The sequence below is a fragment of the Myiozetetes cayanensis genome, unplaced genomic scaffold, assembly GCF_022539395.1.
Source record: "Myiozetetes cayanensis isolate MyiCay16 unplaced genomic scaffold, myiCay2020 scf12, whole genome shotgun sequence".
Classification (NCBI taxonomy): domain Eukaryota; kingdom Metazoa; phylum Chordata; class Aves; order Passeriformes; family Tyrannidae; genus Myiozetetes; species Myiozetetes cayanensis.
Genome location: NW_026086826.1, coordinates 5,104,509 through 5,109,622, shown reverse-complemented (window position 1 = coordinate 5,109,622; position 5,114 = coordinate 5,104,509).

Genomic DNA, 5,114 nt, shown 5'->3' with positions numbered 1-5,114 from the left:
TGGCGGGAAAAGCGCCGGGCCGGCCCCGCCCCACGGCAACAGGCGTGGCCAAGCGAGCGCCGACGCGCATCGATCCGCTCGGCGCTCTGCACAGGGAGACGGGGAGGGGAAGGGGGAAAGGAAAAGAAGGGAAAAACGAAAGGAAAGGGGGGAAGAGGGAAAAAGGGAGGGGGAAGGAAAAAAAAGGGAGAAGGAGGAAATAAGGGAGAAGGAAAAAAAAAAGGAGAAGAAAAAAAAGGGAGAAGAAAAAAAAAGGGAGAAGAAAAAAAAAGGGAGAAGGGAAAAGTGGGAGAAGGGAAAAAATGGGAGAAGGGAAAAAAGGGGAGAAGGAAAAAAAAGGGAGAAGGGAAAAAAATGGGAGAAGGGAAAAAGGGAGAAGGGAAAAAAGGGGAGAAGGGAAAAAAGGGGAGAAGGAAAGAAAAGGGGAGAAGGAAAGAAAAGGGGAGAAGGAAAAAAAAGGGGAGAAGGAAAAAAGGGAAGGAAAAAAGGGAGAAAGGAAAAAAGGAGGAAGGAGGAAAGAAAGGGGGAAAAGGAAAGGGGGAAGGAAAAGGAGGAAGACTCAGTGGCTCAGGCGCTGTCAGGGAGTTGGGTGCCATCTCCACACAAAGGTGTGAAGATGGACTTGGGCTGCAAAATGAAGCAAGTTGGACACTGGATTCGAAGGCAGACCCTCAGGGCTGCAGTGATTCCTGGCAGCAGGAATTACAGCACTGGATGTTGTGACAGGAACAGGCAGGGTACCCTTGGCCCTGAGGAAAGAGGAGAGGGAGGTGCCATTCCTTCACCATTATATCTCAATTTGGCACAACCTTAGGTTATTTTGCAAGCTCACCTGTTCTGACAGGTTTGACATCATATATTGGGCATGACATTATGGCTGACCCTAAATCTCTGATGACGGGCCAGCATCGTTTTCTGCACTCATGGAACAAAAAGAAAATCCCTTTGGTACACCCTAAAGGGCATTGTGGGGGTTTAGGGTGAAAAGCAGGCTCAGGGTAGCAGCAATTTCAGCGTAGATTTGTTTTCCATCGAAGAGAAGGGCATGCTAGTCCTCAGGAAAGAGCAGGGCTGTTGCTGTTCCACGGATCTCAGCTGACATGACAAATGAGGACTGGCGCTCACCAAGCAGTTTAAAGGACACCCATTTTACAGGGTGCAAACCCACGGTGTTTTGAAGACACACAGCTAAATTACCCTTCTGGCTACACAGGGAAAACCCCAAACAACTCCATGAAATAAGCCATGTCCTCTGACACGTGCAGTTAACCCCTCTGTTGTCAGGCAGGGAAGGCATCCCCAAGATGAGATTCCCACGCTGCTTGTGATACCAAAAAGTGCTGCTCAAGGGCCTTGGAGCACGTCCTCTGGAGGGCATGGATTGCTGGAGGCCTCAGCAGCTGACAGTGTCAATAGATCCTGGGAAACCTGACAGATTTCCAGGTGTTCTCTGTGGAGGACCCGAGGACAGGCAGGGAGTGAAAGGTGGCCTTCAGTGCAGTCCAGCAGAGCAAACATATGCAAAGCCCTCCAGCTCTTGAAAGGACTTTGTCTTTCCTTGCTTTCCCCAAAGGAGAAAGGGAATGATGGATTTCCCCTCTGTTGGTTGTTTCACTGGCAAACCTGGGGGGTAAATTAAATGCAAAAAACTTACTTTGGCCACCTGCAGTTGCACTGCTGACCTTCTTAAACATCAAGAAAGCCCCTTTGGCAGTATCCACACCTCAGTTACATCCTGTTTTACTATTCAGTTTATCAAACATCTCCATTAATAAAGTTATGCACCTTTAAAACATAAAATAGGATGGATATAAGACAAATTCTTGCTTCTGTAGGACTTGAGGTGTAAGTGGGCATAGATTCCCTGCAGCCATTTTTACACCCCCTGAATATCTAGGACCTTAACTTTACTTTTTCCCCCTGTCTTTTTCAAGTCCAACCATTTGCCAGCATTTTACTCCTGAAGTGCTTTCAGAGCTCCATGATGAATGTTAGATGCTGCAATTACTGGCTCACTGGGCAGAGAGTGGTTCTATAGGAAGGTAATTGGCTATTTTTCCTGTCATGAATAATATTCACATTAATAGCCTCTCTCACCATGGCTTTGAGAGCAGTTCTGCTCTGTGCTTTTTTTCCCTATGATGGGAACAGACACATTTTCTGGCCCAGGCCAGGCTGGGTCAATAATGAAGGGAAGGGGAGGAAAAATTCCTGCTCTGTGTAGAGCAGCAGGAAAGATCTTAGTTATCTTACACCCAACACAGAACTGCTGAGGACTCTGTCCCTCAGCAGCTTTTCCTCTCAGGTCCCAGAGGGAAATTTGGGGTGATGCCAATGTCTGAGTGCAGCCAGCCCTGCTCAAGACTCAACCACACTACAAGCCTGGGGCAAGGTGGACGTGCATGAGGGGCATCCCCTTTCTTCCCAAAGAAACTTGCTAAGAGTTAGAGCAGAAAGAAATATTTTGTTCTTTTTTGTTCAGAAGGGAAGACCAGAGGGCTTGCCTCAAGCTCCAGGAGCAGCCAGGGACAAGATTAGCCCTTGCCAGTGCTGTGGGTCCCAGCGCAGACACTGCTCAGTGTTCTTTTCCACTCTTCTCTCCAAACTAGCACCTTCAGGCAGAGGTTAAGTCCTCCCTCTCCCCCCCCCCCCCCCTCTAATTACACAATTTACTCCTTTTCTACTGTAATCAGCTCCCATTTATACAGCCCTGAGAGATCGCTGGATAATCACCATGGGGAATAATCCTGTCATTTCCCTTGCTGCCTCTGCAGGATATTGAGTCCCACCAGTACAAGGAAGGAGAGGGGAGGATGCCAAACAGTCTTCCTCGGGGACTCTATAGGATTAGCTGAAAAAAAACAGTCCAAAAATATTTAAAAATCATCAAACAGAGCCTATTTTCCAGTCACTAGCATGGTCTGAGCTCATGGCACTCCCTCCACATGTCAGTGGGACCACAGCAGCTCTTCACTGACCTCCCTGAGTTGGGGGATCTACCTTCTTATACAACCTCCCTTGCCTTTTTTTTCTTTTTGAGGCTCCTTCCTTTTCTGTGGAGCACTGACCCTCTCCAGTTCCCCATGAAAACTTTTCAAAAACACGTTGGAGGAACTGAGGACTCTTACCCAGCTCTTCACAGGCAGGAACAAGGACAGGTCCTACACAAGAGTACTTCTGACCTTCATAGCAGGCAGAAAACAGCATGAGGGAGAGATAATGCAAGAAAATATCTCCTAATGGAAGGACAGATCAGACCCTGTCTAACAGCTCCAGCCATTCTGCATTGAAAAGAGGAGATGAGCATCTGTAATTATGATCAGAAGGGCAGAGCTACAGTTTTAACAAAATCTAGCAGTGCCACCTGCATCTTCTCGGGTGAAGCTCTGAAGAGACCAGGACTGCAGGATGAAGATCCCTGTGCACCAGCATAGTTTGACCATATTCAGCTGAGAAAGTAATTAAATATCCTTCCAGTTAATTCCTTTGCAAACCACGAGAGGGAAACTGAGTATGATCTTAACAAGTTACTGTCAGCTGGAGTTGTGATCCCGTTTCATCACCACCAGAGACAGCTCATCTGCCCTTCCGAAAAAGCCACTTCGTGGGAGAGGAAACATTAAGTGCTTTTAAAAAAAATATTAACTCCGGGGAGAAAAACGTTTTTCCTTTCTGGAGGTCAGATGCCGTTCTGCCCGCAGCCAGGTCGTGTGCTGGGAGGAGGCAGAAGTTCAGCAGCGAGGATCCCAGCGCTGCTGCTGCTGCTTTCTGGCACGTTTTGCATGATTATCAACCATAAGAAAACAAGAGTCATGAGCCCAGAGTGATGCGAGTCAGGCGGCTGAGACACATCCCACCCCCGGCCGTCTGGCTGCTGAGCTGCCACAGCGCTGGAGCGCTTAGAGCTGTGCCTGGAGGCGAAGGGCTGACCCACACCCCACCCAGCCATCCCTGCAGGACCCTCCTGCGCACCTTGAGCCCCCTGTAGCCTGAACCCCACTCTGTGGTGAGCACACCTGGACATGCAGAACAGCTCTTGTGTCCCACAGCAGAGTGGCACGGCTGGGTAACCACTGCCTGTGCTGGTCATGGAGCCCTCTGCCACCACGCATTACACACCAGATTTCACAGTTTTCTTTTGATTCGTTTATGCCTGCTGTCCCTTTGGCTCCAGTGGTACCTAATCCTTATTACTGTTAGAAGAGGAAAAAAATAAATCTTTGCTAATCTTGTTTATTTACAAAGAAAAAAAAAAAAAGACCCACAAAATCCTATTTCCTTAAAGCAGCAAAGGCAGAAGAACCGGGGGGAAAAAAAAAAATCTGCACAGCCACTGCTCCACTGAGTCTCTGAGCCCCAGAAATGCTACACACTCACTTTCTTCCTCATGGGTTTGGTGCATTCCTCTCCAAATACCTCCTCTGCCCTGTGCTGGAAATCAAGCTGCCCTCCCCTCAAGGGCAGAGACCTCCACTCTGTGCTGAGCCACAGGCCATGGCCTGAAAGCCATGAGGTGGAGAAGAGACCTGTGGCAAAGAAACAGGAGGAGGATCAAAGAGGGGTGGCCTCTGGGTAATGCAGAAACGTCCTCCAGAGACAAAACCCTGGGCTTTCTCCTTCTACGTTGTTGCTGCATCCAGCATTAATCACAGTCTCTGGCACTAATTTGACATTAATCAGCTGATTCCTCCACAGGCTCGTGGTGCTGACTGAAGAGCACCTGTAAATGGAAAAGTAAATGTAAATGTAAAGCTCACCCACCAATCTGGGTTTAGCATCACTCACCTACAAAAAATTACCCCTTATTCTGAGAAAAACCTGCAAAAGCAGCTTGAGTGCTTCAGGCATTTCACACTCCATGGGTCTGCTGTTTGCTTTCTGGGAGCCAGCCCTTCACTCAAGAGGAAGGCTGTCCCCCACAGGGTGTTTTCCCCTGCACCACCTTTGCATCTAATTTATTTTTTTTGCCAAAATGTTTTTAAACATGCATAAGTCTGACTCAGCAACCCAAAAGATTTCATTTGATGCAAAGCAAAGTGTTCTATTTTGTTTATAAGCTAATTAGCCAGTCTTACCTCGTGCACCTTTATAAGCACTTGCAAACCAACAACACA